At 33.9% G+C, this 15,548-nt stretch overlaps 1 pseudogene; it reads right to left on the reverse strand.

Moving 5' to 3' along the window:
* LOC139438282 (lysine-specific demethylase 6A-like) overlaps positions 1–15,548 on the reverse strand; it is a 67,492-nt pseudogene that overhangs the window by 23,575 nt on the left and 28,369 nt on the right.

A 15,548-nucleotide genomic window follows, 5' to 3' on the forward strand; every position in this document is an offset into this window, starting at 1 on the left:
TCATGGCCTGTTGGGGTATATAAGCAAGCCCCTGAGATTAATAAATTTGTCTAATGAGCTTGAGACTTCAATGCTTGCAGATCCCCTGAACCCAATCTTTCTTTGCCCTTCATTCCTGATACCCTCGGGTCTGTCAACTCCAACACTCATTGTTACTCAAATGTGGCCTCTCTCAAAGCCAAACTCAGCATATTACCTCAGCTTGACTCCTAAGGATGAACCTCCCTGGCACCAAAGGATTACTACCAAGCACAAAGTAGCAATGCACCTAGAAAAAGACCTTGACCAAAAAGGGAAAAAAGGAAAGGCAAATGAGTTTATATGGCTAAGAGACTTCAAAGTGAGTGGGGAGACCATTACAAAAGTTACATTTATGTATGTATTCACAGGATCTCATTGACTACCACAGTAAATAATGCCTCAAATAGTGGGGTTCCTGAAGGTTCTTGAAACATCCATAACCTGGATGATAGGGTTCACAGCTCAGGAGTTTGGTTCCCTGCTAGTGAGCACTACTTTGGAATTCATGCACCTCAGTATGACAGAGATGGACTCAGTGGTGATTTCCCTCCATCTGTCTCACCTGCCCCTTATATTTGAACTATAGTTGGTACTAGTGCTGTAGAATTTGAGAGAGGTTCAATGATTTGCATATAGAAAGGCCAGGACTCAGGAATGATTTTGAGAAAGAAAAATGGTTTATTGATAGCCAGCTGGACTCAGGAGTTTCAATCCCGAGCCCCGAACAAGATTTTTTAGTCCCTTTTATACAGAGAGGAAAGGCCAAATTGTTCTTTTGTTTCAGTTCTCAATAGGCTTGAATTAGCATATATTTTCTACATCCTAGCTAAGCTTTTAGCATGGACTTCATATATTCTAGATAAGCTTTTAGCACATTTGGTTTGCATTTCCCCTGACTATTTAAAGTTCATAGAGTTTGCGTTGATAAACTGTTTCCTGGGACTGGAGTCATTGCCATGGTCACCAAGGGCAGGACTGCAGCCTCTCATCCCACACCCACAAGTCAAGACAGACAGCTTAGGTTAAGGTTATCTCCAAAGAGAAAAAGAGCCTCCAACCCATAGCCCACATCACTAGAGTTGATAGTTTATGCTGTTCATGCCTAAGAGACTTAAATTTTTCCACTTTCCATGTGCCCATCAGGCCCTGAATCTCAGAAAAGTTACATCACCTAATCTCTAGTTCATTAGACTCATCTACGACAACTAACAAGGACATGATGATGGACAATGACCATCCCAAGGAACAGAGAGAGTCTATAACTGCAAGCAAGATAGATCTGTCCATCTGCCCCCATGGGATCTAAGCCCCCTCTCAATTAGAGGCAGAGTTGGCATCACAATCCCAGAATCCTTAGGATTCAGGAATGAACGATGGACATGAGTAGAGTTACTGTTATTGTACCACAAACTTACTGTGAACTTACATCACTGATGTTGAGGCACTGGCCACCAGAGATTCTGAGGGGAGAGAGAGGGAAAAACAGTTGTATTATGGAGGCATTTGGGGACCATGGAATTGTCATGATTTTGCAATGACAGGTACAGGCCATTATGTATCTTGTTATAACTTACAAACTTGTGTGAAAGTTTAACACTGTAATGTAAAATATAAGCTACACTTAGTGGCAATGCTCCAATTCATCCATTGTAACAAATGTTCCACATTAATGAAGGATGTTGCTAATGTGGGAAAGTGTGGGAGGGGTAAGAGGTTAGGCATATGGGAATCCTCTACATTTTTAATATATTAGAACAGAAATAAATGAAATAGAGAACAATAACAACAATAAATCAACAGAGAAAACCCAACAAAATCAAAAGTAGATTCTTTGAGATCAACAATATTGACAAACCCTCAGGTAGAATAGAATTTTAAATAAAGAGAGAAGATACAAATCAATAAAGTCAGAAGTGAAGGGTGGGTGAGTTATGAGTGAGCCCACAGAAAGATAAAAAGGATCCTAAGTGGATTTTAAGAGAAACTGCATGTCAACAAATTAGACAACCTACAAGCAGTGGACAAATTCACAGAAATATATAAACAACCGACAATGACTACGAGGAACACAAGAACTCAAAAAACCAATCACACTTAAAAGAGACCTATTATCCATCAACAATTTCTCAAAATAGTTGTTGCTTTCATTACATCAATCATTAAGAGCATTTTCCTTATTTCAATATTAATAATAAAACAACAAAACAAGCAAAAATACACAACTATGTGATTCTACTGAATACAACTGATTATACACTTTGAATGAATTGTAGGCGTTGTTAATATTAAACAATAAAAGTATTTGTTTAAAAAAAAAACTCCCAAATAATAAAAGCCCAGGGCCAAATGGCTTCACAGATGAATTCCAACAAGCATTCTGAAAAGAATTCATACCAATCCTGTTTAAACTCTTCCAGAAAACTTAATAGGAAGATAAAAATCACTAAATATTTTAGGAGACCAACATCACCTGATACCAGAGTCAGATAAACTACAAAAAAAGAAAATTACAGACCAATCTCTCTAAAGATATATACAAAAATTCTCAAGAAGATACTTGCAAATAGTATCCAAAAGCATATCAAAAGAATTATATACCACAACCAAGTGGGATTTATTCCTGGTATGCAAATAGTATTTCTATATATGTAAATCAATAAATATAATTATCATCACACTAACAACTTGAAGGAAAAACTACATGATCATCTCAATCGATGTAGGAAGGAATTCAGCAAAATCCACCATCCTTTCTTGATAAGAAACTTTCAAAAGATAGGAATAAAAGGAAATACCCTCACTAGGATAAATGGCATGTATGAAAATCCCCCAGCCAACATCATACAAGTAGAAAGATTGGAAACTTTCTATAAATGAGAATAAGAAAAGGATATCCCTGTCACCATTGTTATTCCACAGTGTGCTACAATTTCTAGATAGAGCAATTAGACAAGAAAAAATAATAAAAAACATCCAAAATAAGAAACTAAAACCCTCTCTATTTACAGATGTCATGTTTCTATATTTAGAAAATTCTGAAATGACTATGATAAAGCCAGTTGACTTCATAAATGAGTTCAGGTAAGTGGTAGAATACACGATCAACACGCAAAAATCAATGTTTTGTAGACTAGCACTTAATCTAAGGAGTAAAAAAGGAAAAAAAATCATTTACAATAATAACAAAGAAACTCAAATACTTAGGAACCAATTTATCCAAAGATGTCAGGACCTATGTTCAGAGAGCTACAAAACAATGCTAAAAGAAATCAATGAATACCTAAATAAATGGAAAGATATTCAATATTCATAGACGTTGTGACGATGATAATTCTACCCAAACTGATGTAAAGATTCAATGTGTAGCAGTTTGTTATTCTTTATGAATTCCAAATATAGCTACTGAATTGGGATTCTGAGATGATCTTTTCCTCTGGGCATATCAGATTGGATTGGATTCAGAGGTTTCACTTTCACTTGATAAACTAATGAGTAAGTGAATATACCATACTAATAAGGAATGTTGTTAAAGTGGGGAAGATGTGGGAAGCAGGGCTTATGGGAATCTCCTATATTTTTAAAGTAGCATTTATGTAACCTAAGTATCTTTTAAAAAGTAAAAAATAAAAATAAGAAGGCATGGGTGCAGAAAAAAAAAAAAAAAGAAAGAAGCCTTGACTGGGTCATGTCACTATGAGGTAGAGTTCCTGCTCCCAGGAAGAGAACACAGGAAGCCTGAAACCTTGCAGATATCAGAAGTTACTGTGCTTCAACAAGTAGCAAGAGACTTTGGTGAGGGAAGTAACTTATGCTTTATTATGGCCTAGTAACTACAAGCTTCTACCCCAAATAAATATCCATTCTAAAAACCAATATATTTCTGGTATTTTGCATCAGTACCCCTTTGGCTGACTAATGTAATACCAATCAAAATTTCAACAGTTTAGTTTATGGAACTAGAAATACAAAAGGCAATTATCAAATTTATTTAGAAGGGTAAAGACATCCCAAATAGCCAAAAACACTCTAAAAATGAAGAGCAGTGTGAGAGATCTTTCACTTGAAACATATTACGAAGAGACTGGTCAAAACAGCATGGTATTGGTGTAAAGATGTACATAGTGATCAGAAGAAAAGAACTGAGAGTCCAGAAATAAAATCTCACCTCTCTGGCCAACTGGTTCTGTCAAACCTACCAAGTTCATGTTCCCAGAATAAGACAGTTTTTTCAACAAATGGTGCTGGGAAATAGCCAAAACAATGGCTTTTCTCATTCCCTATACAAGAATCAACTCAAAATAGAAGAAAGACCTAAGTATAAAAGCAAGGACAATAACACAACTAGAATAAAAGTGATGTTGTGGTAGGTGGTAGTTTCTTAGACCTTACATCCAAATCATGAGCAATAAAAGAAAGAATAAAAAAATGGCACTTGCTCAAAATTAGCACTTTTGAACTACAAAGGACTTTGTTAAAAGGGTGAAAAGGCAGCAAACTCAGTGGGAGAAAATACCTGGAAATTACTTATCCAATAAGGATTTAATATCCATGATAAAGAGAAGCTATAATGAAAAAATAAAAAGACAAGTAACTGAATTTTTAAAATTGGGAAAAGACTTGAAAACACATTTGTTCAAAGAAGAAACACAAATGCTGGAAAAACACACAAAGAGTGTTCTATAACACTGGTAATTAAGAAAATGAAATCAATGTTATAAAAAGATATAATTTCAATACCTATTAGAATGTCCACTATTAAAGGGAGGGAAAACTACAAGTGTTGGAAAGGATGGGGTGAGATGGGAATGCTCATTCACTGCTCATGGGAGTGTGGAATGGTACAGCCACTATAGAGAACCGTTTGGCAGTTCTTAAGGAATTTTAAGGTAGATTTGCTATGTGAGCCGGAAATAGCACTACAAAGTATTAATATATACCCAGAAGAACTGACAGCAGTGAGATGAGCAGACACCTACACTTCAATGGTCATAATGGTGTTATTCACAATTGCCAAAAGAAGGAAACAATCTAGGTGTCCATCAACTGACAAATAGAGAAACTGTGGTGTACAGATACAATGGAATATTATTCAGTTGTAAGAAGAATAAAGCATTTGATAATGTGGATGAAACTGGAGGTCATTACATTCAGTTACATAAGCCAGACACAAAAGATCAAATACTGTATGACTGCACTATTATGGACTAAGTATATAATGAAAACTCATGGAGTATATTAGAATATAGAAATTAGAAAGAGAACAGAATGGAAATTGAGGCTTATTCTGTACAGAACTGGGTAAAGAGGCTGTAGATCTTTATAATGAATAGAAATGGTGAGAGCACATCATAAAGTTCATTAATTAGCTGTGCTAATATAGAGGTTTAATGTGGTCAAAAGGGAGAGATTATGGTTGCATATATTAATGGAAGGAAAGTTAAAAATGTGGAACATGGGTCTGTATAGTATGGCAAAACCACACGTGAAGAATGAATATGGATAATACTGCATATATGACTGTGTTTTCTTGAAATTGAACAAATAAGCTGTTAGAAGATGTACATATCAAGCAAAAATATAGCCAGAGGAATTATGGACAGTAGTGTATAGTAATATATTAATAATCTTAGATTAAGGGTAATCAAAAAAGGAAATAAATTAAGTGAAGGGAAGTAGACAAAAATACTACATATTGTTTGACTCCACCTATACAAAATGTAACTACAAATAGATTAGAGAGATGGAAAGAGAACAGCAGCTATATGGCAAGGGAAGGTTAGAGAGACTAAGGGATGATAATTAAGGGGTAGAGTTTGGTTTTTGTTTATTGTTATTACTGAAACAATGAAATTGCTCTATTCCAATAGTAGTAATAATAAATGAAGTGATGAATGCACACCTATGTGATCATACCAAATATCAGAGACTGTATAGTGTGGATGCACAGCTATGCATTATTAACATATATCAATAAAACAGATTTTTCAAAAAATAAGAAGAAAATCTTCAGGGGTTGGAATGGTACTTCCCCTATCCTCCTCCTCACACTGGCGGGCAACAGTCCACATTCACCTACAGCTTCCTGGTTCCATATTCTGCAGGGAGGAGAGCTGTCAGTGGCAGCCGGAAGGACAGATCTATCACACTCACCCCTGTATTGCTGATCTGAGAATTCATTCTGACATGTTCTTGTGTCTGGAAGGGCAGTGAGACATCAAAAAGACAACCAAACCACAAATGTGTGAAGCAAGATATTAGTTAATATATGGTACAGGACCCCAGAACTGAAGGAATGAATACTTCGTAGGGGCAATCTGGAATATTCAAAGTGTCTGTGTAAATGCAGTTATTGGTAACACTATGAGCTTCTGGCTAGGACAAGATAAATTGCACAGAAAATAAATTAGAACACCCATATGTTTTCACCTTGGATAGTTCTTTAGGTACTATAAAAGGCTATGTAAATGCTGAAGGACAAAAGCAAGAAGAGCAAATCTGCAAGTTTCCTTTTTTGTTTTGTTTTTTTGTTGCTTTCTGGCATGCAGAGAAGGCTCTTTATCAACAATAGCTGAATACAAGATTAAGGAACAAACTCTAATGAACAAATAAGAGAGACTTAATAAGAAAAATACAAAAAAAAAAAAAAACAGAAAACAATGGCCCACTTAAAGTAAAAAACTGAAATGACATTCTTAAGAGAAGATTTTGGAAAAAACATACTTTTTAAATTTTTTTAATTTAAATTAAAGATGTGTGTTTACAAAAAAAATGCATGCAATTTAGGATTCCCATCCTATTAAAACTGCTCTCATGTAAATTTGTAAAAATTTATGAAAGCACATTTCTATAATTGCACTTTTAATGACATTCCATGTGTATAACAGGCTTCACTATTTGTGCTCTGCAATTCCATAAATTTAAAAATTTTTATCCAGTAATATATAGAATACAAAAAATTTCCCCTTTTAACTATATTTAAATATGTAATTCAGTGCCATTAATTACATTGCACTTCTCTCATCACAATTTATTACCAAAACATTTCCATATTTCCAAACAGAAAATAGGATAATTTAAGGCTTAATTAATGTCTCCACATCTACATCCAGTCCACTGGTATTGATTCTGCCTTTATGAGTTTGTTATATTTAATTCATTCGGTGAAATAATACAGTACTGTACTCTTTGTGTTCAGCATTTTCAATGTTGCCTGTATCACAATTTCATTCCTTTTTATGGGTACACATTACTCCATTATGTTTACATACCACATTTTCTTTATTCCTTCAAGGTTGATGGACAAAAAAAAAAAAGTTACTTCAGCCTTTGGCAATTGTGAACAATACCACCATTTCAACATCGGTGTGCAATTATGTGTTTGAGTCCTTTTCTTTTAGGTCTCTACCTAGAAATTGGATCACAGAATGTGGTAGTTTGAAGCTGGACGTACCTAGAAAAACATGTTCTTAAATTTAATCCATTCCTGGGTCCATGTAAAGGAGGACATTTATGATGAGACAATTTCATTTAAAGTGAGATACATTTCATTCAGAATACATCTTAATCCTATTGTCAGAGCCTCTTTAACGGGAATGAATACTGAGGGAGGAAAAAAAAGTCAAAGAAGCACTCTCCAACAATTTTAATTTTCAGTTTTTAAAATATTAATCTTAGCCATTCTAATGGGTTTTGTATTGACCTGTACATTGCTTCAGGGAGAAATGACATCTTAACAATATTTAGTCTTCCAATACATGAACATGGAATGTTCTTACATTTATTTAGGTACATCCTGATTTCTCCTAGAAGTGCTTTGAAGTTTTCTGAGTGTAAATCCTGTATAACTCTAGTTAGATTTGTTTCTTGGTTTCTTTGTCAGATTGCTTATTGTTTTGTGCTAAAAACACTACTAATTTTTGCATATTGATTTTGTACTTCACCCTTTCATTGAATTCATACTAGTTCTGGGAAATTTCTTGTGGATTTTTTAGAAGGTTCTGCTGCAGAATCATGTCATCTGCAAATAGGAAAAGCATTTATTTCTTTCAAATGTGGCACCTTCAGTTTAATTTTCAATGTCTCGAACAATATTGAATTACAGGGGTCACGGGGCTTCCTTGCTTTATTCCAGATTTTAGAGGGAAAGCTTTCAGTCTTTTACCACTTATTTTGTTGTTAGCTGTAGGTTTTTACATAAATGCCCTATTTCAAGGTGAGGAAGTGTCTTTCTATTCTTTGTTTTCTAAGTTTGTAATCAAGAAAGGAGCTATATTTTGTCAAATATCTTTTATCATGAATTGTAAAGATCATGTTTTCCCCTTTCATTCTGTTAATGTGGTGCATTAAATATGTTATTATGTTGAACCACCTTTACACACCTGGGATAATTCCTATAAAATCATGGTGTCTAATTATTTTTTTTTCCTTTTTTATAACTCTTTTAAAGTACTGTTTGCTTGTATTTTGTTGAGGATTTCTGCATTTATGTATTCATTAGAAATAATGGTCTGTAATTTTCTTCTCATGGGATATCTTTACTGGATTTGGTTTTAGGATGATGATGGAATGTATTAATTTACTTTCTTATGTTGACCCTCTTTAATTTTTTGGAAGAGTTTCAGCAGGTTTGGAATTAAGTATTCTTGGATGTTTAGGAAAATTCTACTGTGAAGTCATATGGTTTTAGTCTTTTCTTTGTTGGGAGGTTTTCAATTACTGATTCAATCTCTTCACTAGTTAAAGTTTATTGAACTATTTATTCCATTTCCTCCTGTGGTAGTTTCTGTGTTTCCAGGAATTTCTTGATGTCACCTAGAGAATACAATTTTGTAATGTTTCCATATAGGAAAATTAATTCTAAATATATCAAAGACCTAAATAAATGCTAAAAACACAAAACTCTGAGAAGACAACATAAGGTAAAACCTTCAGGGCCTTTTATTAGGCAAAAGACAAGACTACAGAAAGGTAGAAAATACTGCAAGTAATATATCTAATAAGCACTTCATATCCAAAATTTATTAAGAATCCCTAGAATGTAACAAGCAGACAACAGCCTAATTAAACAACATGAAAAGGATTTGAATACACATTTTTGCAAAGATTTTCAAATGACCAATACTCATATAAAAAGATGGTCAAAATCATAAGCCTCTAAGAAAATGAAAATCAAAACCTCAATGAGATACCACTTCACACCTACTAGGATGGCTATTTTTTATTGGAAAAAAAAAAAGAATATGAAAAGCAAGGATATGAAGAAATAGGAACCCGTGTACATCAGTGGTGGGAATGTAAAATAGTGCAGACCTTGTGGAAACCAATGTGGTATTTCCTTATGAAATTAAATAAGATAGCAGTATGTTATGCAATTTCATTTCTACATATATAACCCAAAGACCTCAAAAGAGGGATTAAGTGGATATGTGGGGAAATGATGTGGTTCAACCAATTGGTTCCTATCTACCATATAGGAGGTCCAGGTTTTGATGCCCAGGATCTCCTGGTGAGGGCAAGCTGGCCCACACAGTGAGATGGTCCACACAGGGTTCCAGCCCACAGGGGAATGCCAGCCAACATGGAGAACTGGTGCAGCAAGATGATGCAACAAGAGAAACAGAGGAGAGAAAATGAGAAGACATTGCAGAACAGGGAGCTGAGGTGGTATAAGAGAGTAACAGCCTCTCTCCTACTCTGGAAGGTCCCAGGATTGGTTCCCAGAACCACCTAATGAGAATACAAGTGGACACAGAAGAACACACAGCAAATGGACACAGAGAGCAGACAATGAGGGGAAAGAGGTCGGGGAGGGGGGAGAAATAAGAAAAATAAATCTTAAAAAAAAAAAGAATATTTACACACCATTGTTCATAGCAATAGGAAGTTACTGAAAATGTCTACAGTGACTTTATCCTTTATATGTGACCATTTCCAACTATAAACCTACCATTGTAATGGTTACTCTAGAGAAGTCTTACCTTTGTATATGAACATTTCTATTGATAGGGTGACCACTCCACCTTCCTCTGGTTGATAGCCATATGAAAAATCATGTAACTGATTTTTAGTATTCCCCTCTCCTGGATGTCTTGATCTCTGATAATGGTTTTACCTTTGTGATTCACAGACCACCACCCCCACACCTACCCCCATCCTTTGCAGCCCTTAATGTTTATTAATGAAAGAACCGGTTCAAACTCCACCCCAATTACTCATTGGCATCCTGGTGTTTTAAATAGAGAATTTCTGCAAATCTGGAGACAGTTTTGGCCACGAAGCTACTGTGTTCCATTGTTTGTGCAATTAAATGAACACTTCCTCTCTGAGTGACTGGTGTCTTTTAAATCCAGGAACTGAATTTAAAGATATACCAGGAGAAAAGAATCTGCTTTGACAGGAATCACTTTATACTGCTTATAGGAAGTAAAATTGTTCAGCCACTTTGGATTGGAGTTCGGGAGAATCTTTGAAAGTTTAACATATATGTACCACCCAAAACAGCAATTCCATGCACAGGTTTCTACCCCTAGACAGAGAAATAAAACCCATCAAAAGACTTCAGGATGCTTACAGTAACATGACATATAACACCAAAAAAAAAAAAAAATTTTCTAATCTAGTAAATGGTTAAATAAAAAGTTGCTATATATACATGAGAATATTACTCAGCTATAAAAAGCATTTATTATTATATATAACAATGAAATTTAACATCAAAAACATGTTAAGTAGAAGAATATAGGTATAAAAGACTAAATGTTTTATCATACCATTTGTATGAAATTCCTTGAAAAGTAAAACTGTAGAGATGGATGGCAGATTAGTGTTGCCTCAGCTAGGGATATTGGTAAGAACTGACTGAAGAGAACAAGGGAACATTTAGGGGTTAGGGAAATATTCTAAAACTAGTTTGTTGATGGATATTCAACTGTATCCAATGTCAAAATATAACTTTATTCATTGAAAGTGGGTAAATTTAATAGTTTGGAAATTATCCTTAATAAACTAAGCAAAAAAAAAAAAAAGGATCATGCCATTCATCAATTCAAAGCACTCCTACAGTTTTCCTTTTTTAAGAGTAAAATCCAATGTCTGTATAGTGACTCACATGGCTAAACAAATTCTACAGTCGTGTCCTCATTAGTATAGTGGTGAGTATCCCCATCTGTCAAATCCTACATATCACATTACTACCCAAACCTTCAGTTTTCTCAGATTACTCCTGGTTTATACTATTTAGTTAAGTGGCTTTCTTGTTTCTCCTCAAATCAGCTGAGGACCCACTGCTCCTTAGTTATCCCAATGATCTTCATTGGTTTGTCAGCAACTCTTTGAAGTATTTAATCAAATGTCAGCACCTCAGTGAAGCCTTTCCTGATCTTGCTCTTTGTTATGATAACTCTTGAATGTTCAGTGTCCAGAACTCTGTACCTCTCGTCTCTGACAAGTTTTGACTGTATTTCAAGAAAAAACGTAAAGTTATCAGATATGTATGGCAGGGGATGGATAAAAGGATTGAAAAGTAACTGCTAAGCATTAGGGGGTTTTCTTTTGGGAGTAATGAAAATGCAAAACATTTACGGTAGTGATGAATACACAATTCTGTGATTACACCATCTTATTCCTCCATAAAAATTAATAAAATTAATCTTAGTTTTAGGGAAAACAAAATCTATGTAGCAGCATAACACACTGAACCGTAAGCTAAATCATGAACTAATATATTATGAAAAAGTGTTTTCATCAATTGTAACAAATGTACCACACAAATACAAGTTGTGATAATTAATAATACGGTGCTATTTGGAAATCCTATATGTTACACATGATTTTTCACAATTACTTGAATTTAAAAAAATACTTAATCTACTTTTTACTAAATGACCTACAACAACACTGTTTAGAATGTGTTCCAGCAAGAAGCTACATATTTCCTCTATGGTTGAATAATAAAGTCTCTACATGTAATATGCTAGAATTTTAACCATCTGAGTCTTCAATTCCACTCTGGGCACTCACTATGGAAATAAACCCAAAAAATACAGAAGAACAACTGCATAAAAATGACACATCATAGTGTAATATACAGAAGTAAAAGGTTTAAAAACAAAGTAACAATGGAGCAAATATATCATATATCTGATAAAAAGGACATTCATGAAATTCTAGACTCTAAACTAAATGCTCACATTTCATACTCTTAACTTCACTAGCCTCATTTTATCTTTCCTTTCTCCTTCCAAATTCCCTCAATTTTCTGAGACTAATATCATGGCCCCCTAATTACTCAGCATTCTCATACTTACACTATTCCTTGTAATTAACGGTAACTGAAACTTTATTAGTTTTTCACCTATTAGCATGAACCCATAACACTCAGCATCTGGTAAATAGGGAATTGTGAATATATAAGTATTTCAGATTATCCGACATATTATATAAGTATATTAATTTTATAGTGAGTAAACACATAGTAACACTTAAAACTCTCATATAATTATGAATTGTTTAAAATAGTTTTATAGATAAAATCAGTTCCTAATTTTTTTCTTATTCCTCCAAAATGTACACATATCACAGGAAGAAATATTCTATGAGAAACTAACAAAACAGCTAGTGTTGGTGTTACCTGAATGGAATTAGATAGCTGTTTTCTCCATGGCTCCTCTGTACTGCTGGTCAAGTTTGTGCAGTTATGGGTAGATTGAGTGTGTTTCGCTGTAGGTAAGGCACATTTCCATCACTTCCATTTCCTTTTATACAATTACTGCCTATCAAAATAATTTCTGAACTCCCTAGCATTTTGGATGTGCTGCAAGGAACACAGCCTGCAGGAAAAGGTCCATTGGACAAAGGCTGCCCAGGACAAGCAGGGCGAACTCCAGGGTGAGAGATGCTAGGCTCTCTGGTCACAGCAGCATGTGGCTGCTGGCCTGAGATAGAGTTTGGAGGCAGTGATGAGTCAGTTACTGGCCCGTTAGGAATTCCAGTAGATTGTAAGTAAGCAACTCCTGTTTGTCTCATGTTCAAAAACAAGAAATAAAACCTGCTTGTGTGACTTCAAAAATATATAACCAATTTCTTTCCAATTTTATTCTACATTTAATTACTCTATGTTAAAAAATATATACACTGTGAAAACAAGAAATTATGTTCATTTTTAGCTATCACACTTGTAGAGTAGAGCAGAAATCTGTTTAATTTTATAATCAAAGGAAAGACCATTTATTAACAACATAATAAAAAAAAGAAAATAACTGAAAATTAAAAATAATGAATCAGAAATTTATAAATCCTTTTCTCACTATCTAATGAGGGATTTCTAAATTCCATTCAATTGTACATACTTGCCAAAGCCTTTAATCCAACAAACCTTAAAATGTTTCCTCCTAAATTTGGGATATTTAATTATGAAGTAAATAAAAATTCTAACTGCTTACAATGCATATCAAATATTACATAAAACATAGTAGTGCCCCAGGTTTTTTGTACTAAATTAATTTATGACAATTTTCTCTAAAAAGCTCTGTCCACTATTATTTTAAAATGTTCTGATTAAAGAATTCTACAGAACGCTGTCAGAAGGTAAAATGAATCATTAACATACAGGGATAAATTTTAGAATATAAATGCTATACACACTTGGTGTTGCTGCATTAAGACAAACTAACTTTTTAACTGTCCCAGCATCAGTTTCTGTGCTGGATTTAAATTATCTCTATTCACACGCAGCTGTTTCAAATGCTAGAGAAAGAAAAGAAGAATATTATGAAACAAATCTAATGAATATCATGTTATAAAACAAACCCTTATTGATAAAACTCAGAACTTTTCTGGTCAAAGATAGTAATGTCTGACCAATAATTTTCCATGTCTTTTCTGAAGTCTGAGAAAAGTAGGAAAAAATGAAAAAATTCACCACCTGAACAAGGGTGCACTGTGAAGTTTGAATTTCTAATCTTCACATAGAAAGAGATTTAAGTGTTAAGTGCTTAAGGCAGAATTGTTTATAATACTGACAATGGAAATGATGTGGATGACCCATAACAGAATTCTCACCAAATAATGGATGCATTAATATACATACTGAGTCTGTATAATGTATAGACATAATAAAAGCAGAAATGCTCTACATAGACATGGGAAGGTCTCACAGCTACATTCTTGAGGAAAAAACAAAGTCCTATCCTATACACTCATAAGGCATTTTACCTTTCATTTATAGAAGAAAGTCAAAAAGGAATATATGAGGGAAAAAGGTCATATATGTTTATGCATGCACAAAATACCTCTGGAAAAAAATAAGGAACTAAGAAGACTAGGTGTATTTGGCAAAGGGAAATATGTGGCTAAGAGAAGGAACTTTAAAGAGGTTCTACCTTATATATCCTCTACTTTCTAATAGTTCTTAATAACACATGAATATATTACTTCTTTATGAAATACAAAACACAACAAGCATAATTTCTGACACTGGAAAATGGAGGCTCATTTTAATTATGTATACACTTACTTAATTTACTGCCATTCAAATTTTAATAATACTGAAAGAATTAAAGTGCCTCTACTGCTTTAACATAGAAATAGAAAACTCAGAATAATATCCTTACCTGTAATTTCTGTGGTGTCAGACACCACAAATGAACTTGTTGCTGTTCTGGAGCATGTGAAACAATATGGCCACTACTCCAGGTATCAGAAATATTCTAAAGAAAAATTATTTAAAAAATTAAAGACTATTTGGCTAAATCCTCATAATAAAAGTAATGACTAGTGGGAAATCAAATGACTATGAATTGAGTATATATATTTAATATTCACTTGGGTAAAAAGGATTTATTATTTTAAATAAGTAATAGGATAATACACATAATCAATTTGGAAAATTGTACATTTAAAACATGTATTGATTCCTTAAACTACCCAAAAAGGTTCATACCTAAACCATTACCAATGTATCTAAGGAGGCTGTCCATTAACTCCAACATTCATTTTATTTCATTGTTATAAATTATAGTGAAAAGTATGTTAGGATTATAAAATCAGGAAGATAAATAATTATTTGATAAACTTATCCCCTACTTTATTTATTTAATAGAATGCTAAGATTCCGGGATAGAAAACCTTTTAAAAAAGAAGCAAGTTAGTTTAAAATCTTTTCACTCCCTAATGTCCACAAATTTAAAGCACAGGACAGGTTGTCTACTACACTATCTACTATCTAGTACATAACCTCAGGAGTGTTGGAGCTTCTTTATTGACTGGAATTTTTTAGTTTTTCTAAAGTGCACCTATACCTTTGTTGGACTAAATGTTCTTTTCCTCTTGACAGGACTGCACAGGACATCTACTTGGCTAGAAGTCATCATGTGTACTGGCAAGGAGTGCTGTGAAATTGGCGCATGATTGAGGCCTAATACAGGTTCAGTATTTGGATGATGAGGTTTAAAATCCTAAGAATCACAGGGGAAGACAAAAACCTGGTTCTGGATATTCTTAATTCATTCCTTTAAACTTGTGACACTTAT

This window comes from Dasypus novemcinctus, chromosome Y, assembly GCF_030445035.2.
Source record: "Dasypus novemcinctus isolate mDasNov1 chromosome Y, mDasNov1.1.hap2, whole genome shotgun sequence".
Classification (NCBI taxonomy): domain Eukaryota; kingdom Metazoa; phylum Chordata; class Mammalia; order Cingulata; family Dasypodidae; genus Dasypus; species Dasypus novemcinctus.